General features: G+C 44.3%; 2 pseudogenes; both read left to right on the forward strand.

The window, feature by feature from the left end:
- The first annotated feature begins 3620 nt into the window (after positions 1 to 3620).
- On the forward strand, positions 3621 to 4861 carry LOC144307129 (structure-specific endonuclease subunit MUS81 pseudogene; annotated as a pseudogene).
- Positions 4861 to 5479, forward strand: LOC144307130 (UPF0711 protein C18orf21 homolog pseudogene; annotated as a pseudogene).
- The last annotated feature ends 1753 nt before the right edge of the window (positions 5480 to 7232 follow it).

Here is a 7232-nt window from a genome sequence, read left to right on the forward strand (position 1 = left end):
TTACATGTGAAGAAATTATGTGACTATTCAGAAGGCAGGTTTTATTATTTCTAAGTGAATAAAAATTTTTAAAAAAGAAAGCAAATGAAAACATTTTAAAAATAGTGACTATAAGAAAAAAGTGACTCAGAATTCATTTATAAATTTAGCCTACTTATTGAATATTTTTACAGTACTGGTGTGAATTGTGAGACACTTGTAAAAGTTTGTCTACTGGATGCCAGTGAATCTAGACTTGCATTCAATTTAAGTAAAGGCCACTGACTGCAGGAGCTAGCATGGAAAATTGCAGAGAAACTCCATCCTTAATGACCGAATGTGCGATTCTCTATCATTGAAGAAGATCGCAAATACTACTACATCTTTCCTGTTACAATAAGATTACAAGTGTCACCTGATGCTTGCTTTGTAAGGATCAAAGCCAACCCTAAAAAAAAGGCTTAGGGAAAACGTGACCCGATGTTACGTTTTCAGAAGTGTTTGGTGATGATGAAGCATGTGTGGGCTTTGAAGTAACGCCTGTCCAAATCACACTGGCACTGCTTCTCCCTCACACTCCATCAACAGAGAAAAAAGTGGCTACAAGCTGATGAGAAGGTTGTCCCGAAACACGACTTGTCAGTAGCATTCAAATATCTGTTCTTCTCCACAATTAGCACAAGGAACAATAACAATGATGGACTAAAAACTTGTCTTAGAGGTTAAAAGAAACAGAATGTTTGAGATCTCAACTTCAAGGCTTTAATTCACTAATTGGCTTTGCAGGAAAACAGCCACATTATACCACAAACAGCTTATGACATCCTATCCTTCATTATAAGAAAGCTAGTATGGCCAAAAGAGCAAGGTTATTTTTATTTGAGAGCTCTCCATTGAGCTTTTTTTTTTTTTTTTTTTTTACCTTGAAGGCATTTGCTACTTTGTTGAACAGACCAATGAATGCATAACAACAGTAAAAAAAATAGACAGCAATAAATGCCACAAGATAGAGTACTATGGGAGTTCCAAAGGAGCAGTGTTCACTTCCGGCTTGGGGAGTTTAGGGAAGCATTCATGTGGGAAGGTCACATTTGATGGCCCAGAAAAAAATGAGCAAGATATACATTGACAGTTGGTGGAACAGCATTCTACGTAAAAGAAAACGTAGACAAAGACTTGCTGCACTAAAGCCCAAAGGGAAGGAAGGGTGCCTGATGCCAAAAGGTCTAGGAGCCATGACACCAGATCACCAGGGCCTTGGAGACCCAACTGGGGTCTGCTTCTTCCTCTGTAGGCTTGTGAGGAGTCTTTAAAGGCATCTGAGCAGGGAGTGACACCATCAGGTTCTGCTTTAAGAAGATTTATCCCCCAACAGTGGATGAGATAAGCTGGAGGCAGGAGAAATGAGCTGCAAAAAGATCAATTAAGAGGCAGTTAGCAAGGTCTCGATAAGAGATAATGAGGGCCTAAGTTGGCCTGGAGACATGGAAATGGCAGGAGGGAGATGAGAGAGAGAACTAGTTCGCTGTCAGACCTGTCAGATTCCCGACTGAGCCAGGGTGAGGGACAAGCAGGGGGCAGGAAGGAGGTCCTGCGCTGGGTTGTTCAGCCCTGTGATGAGGGTGGCTTTCACAGAAACAGGGAAGGATGTGTGGGTTGGAAGACTAAGCTAATGGGCAGGTGGAGAAAAGAGCCCTCGAGCTCTGTGGCGGCGAATGCTGAAGACAGAGCAACCCTGAATCTTGTATCCCTTCTCTTCAAGAAGTCAAGTTCCAGAGCATTTTTCTGACAGGAGCGTTTAATCAGCATTATTTTCCACATTATCTGTATTTGTACCTACAGAGAGATTGCCAGCGGTCTGTATGATGAGCCTCCACCACCATGAAAAGTGTTAGTATGCACTGGAAAGCGTGCAGTGTCTTCTGGAAAGTTCTCCACAAGAAATTATATTCCCCTAACACACAGCATCCATGGGATTATCCGGGAGGATTGTCCCCGTTTCAGAAAACAAACAACAAAACCCTGATGATAAGGGAAACCGAGGTATCACTTTAGGCAAACAGGGAGTGTGTGATAAATGCATGTGGATTGGTGGATCCCTGGCCTCTGCTCCTGACAAAGGAGGGATATGATATGAATTGAAGGGGCAGAGGCAGCTGTGTGGTATAGGAGGACTGTGTCACCGGGGAAGCAATGGCACAGCCCTGGGAGCACCAGTCTCTCTCGGAGTCCAGCTGCTGGGGCTGGTTGAGGCTCTGGGCTTCCGACTCTCCCCCTTGATCAACTATTGACAATTGACCCTTGGCATCGCTATCCCTTCACTGTTTATCTCTGCACTTGCTCTCCCAGGATCTAAATCACTTCTTCAACATCTGAGCCAGGGGCAGCTCCCTCCTGCCCTCCTCACCCCTGCAAGAGAGCCAGGCTCACCTGCCCTCCATCCCTGTAGGCTATGCACTGCACCCTAGGCACCCTGCCCATTTGATCTCCCTTTCACCCTACTCCAAATATCGCAGCTCTAAGATCTTCCTCATCCTCCTAGGAAGTGCAATGCAGCACTGGGCTTGGACAAGTCTCTGGGGAAACTGGTTTCTGTAGCTTCTGGGGGTTTCAGGCTGCAAAATCTATGAGAGGAGGATGTTTATCACAGCATGTTGCTGCCGCCCTGGGCCCTGTCTGCCCTGCACTGAGAGTACAAAGTCCATGTACCCCCATCTGGCTTGTTTACCCTGTGCTCAGTGAACTGAGCACACGCTGACCAGCAGTAAGGGTGCTTGGTAGGGACTCGGCAGCATAAGTCATGGGCCAAGGAAGCAAGGAGTGCGGCCCAAGGAGTAGAACCCAGAGGGTTCTTTCTCTTTCCTCTCAGTTTGAGTAGGAAGGAAGGGTTCTACACATATCTTCTCTCGTTAGCCCTTCAATCAGTACTAGAAAAATAAAGAACACACACAACACTTAAGTAGAGTGCCATTAGAATTCCTTCTTCTAGGGATCCCTGGGTGGCGCAGTGGTTTAGCACCTGCCTTTGGCCCAGGGCGCGATCCTGGAGACCCGGGATCGAATCCCACGTCGGGCTCCCAGTGCATGGAGCCTGCTTCTCCCTCTGCCTGTGTCTCTGCCTCTCTCTCTCTCTCTGTGACTATCATAAATAAATAAAAAAAATTAAAAAAAAATTCCTTCTTCTAGAATAGTCTTAGGAAAATCAAGAGAGATTCTCATTTATGCTGCAGCAGTACCAGGTTTGACTGGAAGTCAAGAGCCTAGACTAGAATCAGCATTTAAATCTGCTACTCAAGGGCACCAGGGTGGCTCATAGGTTGAGCATCTGCCTTTGGCTCAGGGCGTGATCCCGGGGTCCTGGGATTGAGTCCAGCATCGGGCTCGCCGCAAGGAGCTTGCTTCTCCCTCTGCCTATGTCTCTGCCTTTCTGTGTCTCTCATGACTAAGTAAATAAAATCTAAATAAATAAATAAATAAACAAACAAACAAATAAATAAATTTACTACTCCAGGCTCTTTGACCTTGGACTAATTACTTAAACTTTATGGTTCTGAGTGGCCTTATCTATCACCTAGAGATGACAGACGGATCTACTCAAATGTCTGGTGTACAAACAGGCAGTAGGATGTATGAAGTGGCCCATGCATTGGAAGTGGGGGCCATCATGGCAGAGATGTGCCCAGGAAGCTCCCAGGGTGGCTCTTGGGAGTACTCGACCCTGGCCAGCCCTCCGCTCCCTCCTCCACAGGAACCTGGTTCTCAGGACACACCAGCCAGCCAGGTACTCGCTGACTCCGGAGGGTCTGGAGCTGGCCCAGAAGCTGGCTGAGTCAGAGGGCCTGAGCTCACTGGATGTGGGCTTCAGGCCAGAGGAGCCCCCTGGGAAAGAGCCAGAAGTGCCAGGAGTGGCCTCTGCTGAGCTTGGTGCTAGTGAAGGGAGTGTCCAGCAGCTGCCACTGGAGCTTGGGCCTGGAGAGTACAGGGTGCTGTTGTGTGTGGACGTTGGCGAAGCCAAGGGGGCAGGGCACAGGCCAGAATTGCTCCTGGAGCTACAGCGGCTGCATGTGACCCACGTAGTGCGCAAGTTGCATGTCGGGGACTTTGTGTGGGTGGCTCAGGAGACCAGGCCCAGAGACCCAGCAAGACCTGGGGAGCTCGTCCCGGACCACATCGTGGAGCCAAGCGGCTAGATGATCTGGATCTGTGCAGCAGCATCACAGATGGCCGCTTCCGAGAGCAGAAGTTCCGGCTGAAGCGCTGTGGTCTGGGGCACAGAGTACACCTGGTGGAGGAGCATGGCTCTGCAAACCACCTTAGCCTTCCTGAGGGCACGCTGCTGCAGGCTGTCACCAACACTCAGGTCGTCGATGGCTTCTTTGCGAAGCGCACAGCAGACATCAAGGAGTCAGCTGCCTACCTGGCCCTCTAGACACGGGGCTTGCAGAGGCTCTACCAGGGCCATACCCTACGCAGTCGCCCCTGGGGAACCTCGGGGGATCCTGAATCAAGGCCTGGGCCCTCCCCACAGCCTCTCTGCTCACTCCTCACCTTCAGTGACTTCAGCTCGGGAGCCACGAAGAACAAGGCCCAGTGTGTGCACGAGGTGTTCGCCAGGCAGCTGACGCAGGTGCGGGGAGTGAGTGGGGAGAAGGCAGCAGCCATAGTGGGCCAGTACAGCACCCCTGCCAGCCTCCTGGCAGCCTGTGACGCCTGTGTCACCCCCAAGGAACAGGAGATGCTGCTGAGCACCATCAAGTGTGGTCGACTGCAGAGGAATCTGGGGCCTGCTCTGAGCAGAATCTTTTCCCAGCTCTACTGCTGCTACAGCCCTCTGACCTGAGCCATCCCGTGAGGCCGACTACACCCCCCCCCCCTTCATGAGCTGGCCAGCCTTTTAATCAGAATCCACTGGGCTACAATAAAAATATAAGTATTTGCAGCTTAAAAAAAAAAAAGGTGCTAGTTCTTAACCGAGAAGCAAGAAATCGTACACTCAGTTTTAAAGAAGCAAAAATTTTGAAAAAATACAAAGACTCCAAAGGTGTATTGTTGACTACTTGTAAAACATGCAACAGAACAGTTAAACATCATGGTAAAAGTAGAAGCTTTCTCTCAGCACTGAAGAGCAGTCCTACCACTCCTACGAGTAAGCTCAGCCTGAAGACACCAGAGAGAAAGACTCCGAGTTCTGCAAAGCTGAGTCATATGTATGGCTCCAAAGGCAAGAGCCCTGCCTCGATATTCAGGACACCTACATCTGGACAATCAACACCCACTTGTGCCTCAAAGAATATGAGCAAAAGAAAGAAACACCTTTCTCAACTAAAAATGTTGCTTAGTCAAAGTGAAACCCAAAAGAACTCAAAGGTGGACTTCAGGAATTTCTTATTGTCTTTGTAAAAGATGGGCTGTGAAAATAAATGTTTAATGCAATTCTGAAAAAAAAAAAAAACTAAGCACAGTTTCTCGTGAACATTTAAGGGACTCTCTGCTCACCAAACACAGGATGATGGAGAACCCCATTTCCCTCTGATCTATTGGAAAATAGTCCCAGCATTGAGCCAAAATTTTTGTGCCAAGTCCCCAGAGTCCTATTTTAAAAGTCCAGAGCTCTGAAGCAAAACTAAAAAGGGATCCCTTCTCTGACCTGCTACTCAGGGACCCTGGAGAGTCACGAGACATGGTAGGTACAGGTGACGTCGCCAAATTTTGTGATAACAGAACAGGCTATCCAGGGCTGAGAGAATGCCGGTGGTATTTTTTGGCACATGTGACTTTAGCAAAACTGTAGACCAGGCAAAGCTGGTCTTCACAAAGAATTACATTTTTTAGTTGCATACTCTCAGTCCAAATTGGCAACTCAAGACCTCACAAGTCTTTTTTTTTTTTCTGTTTCCTAGATTTGCTTAAACAAAAATATTATTCATGATTTTCTTGCTTCATTTTAAATGAGATTTACTTTAGACATTCAGAAAATAATAAAGCATGCATCCATATGCCCATCACGTGGATTTAATAGATTTTGAATTTTTGTTATCCTGGCTTCATGTTTTCTTTTTCATTTTTATTATTTTTGTAAATGAAATAAAACATCAGATGTAAATCAAATCTTCATTTTCTGTTACTTTTCTCTACCTGACCCCTAGAGAGAAACAGTAAGTATCCTGAGGTTGGTGTATATTATTTCCTTGAATGTTTTTTAAAAAAACAATTTTTTGTATAGAAATCTATTCCTAAATTATAATATTTATATATATTATCATCATAAAAAAATATTATCATCATAGATTTCCTTTTGTGTGTGTGATTATTTATTTATTTATTATTATTATTTTTTAATTGGAGTTCGATTTACCACAGATTTCCTTTTGCAACTTGCTTTTTTTCACTCTACATCATATTCTGAAATTTTTAATCATTTCAAATGCTGTGAAAAAAGCAGGTTTTTTTTTTTCTTTTTATGCTGCTTTGAACATTTCTCCCTGCCTCTTGTGTACTTATGGAAGAATTTTCCATAACACGGAGCCTAAGAATATATTTTCAACTTTACTAGATATGCCAAATCACTCTCCGAAGTGATTGAGCCAATTTGTATTCTCACCAGAAGTGAATGAGTATTTTCATTTTCCTATACTTTTGCCAACGTTTGCTATTATCAGACTTCTATATTTTTTGCCAGTTTTGTGGGAATGAAATAGTATCTATTGTTTTCATATGCATTTCCTGGTTACCCATGGATTTGGGCAGTTTCTCATATATTTAATGATAATTTGTTTCTCTTTATGGGTTGCCTATTTATATCCACTACATATTTTTCTAATGGGTAGTGTCTTACCAAGTTGGGAGTTCTGTAAAGTTAGCTATATGCAATGCAAACATCTTCTTTTCAGTAGCTTATCTTTTTTTTATCTATCTATATAAAGTACAATTTTAAGATATCCATGTATATCAATATTTTCCTTTAAGATCTGTGGGTTTTGTGCATTGTCTAACAAATTATTCCCTATGTAGAAATAAGAATATTTTTCTGTATTTTCTCCAAAAGGTGTCAAAATTTTCATTATATGTATATGCATATATGTGTATATATATATATATGTACACTTAACAATTTGAAACTGTGTATGTGTCTGTGATATAGGGGCTTTTTAATTTTCTTTTTTTAAGATTTTATTTATTTGAGAGAGAAGGTAAGCACTAGGAGTGGAGAGAGGCAGAAGGAGAGGGAGAAGCAGGCTCCCTACTGAGCAGGG

This window comes from Canis aureus, chromosome 38, assembly GCF_053574225.1.
Source record: "Canis aureus isolate CA01 chromosome 38, VMU_Caureus_v.1.0, whole genome shotgun sequence".
NCBI classification, from domain to species: Eukaryota; Metazoa; Chordata; class Mammalia; order Carnivora; family Canidae; genus Canis; species Canis aureus.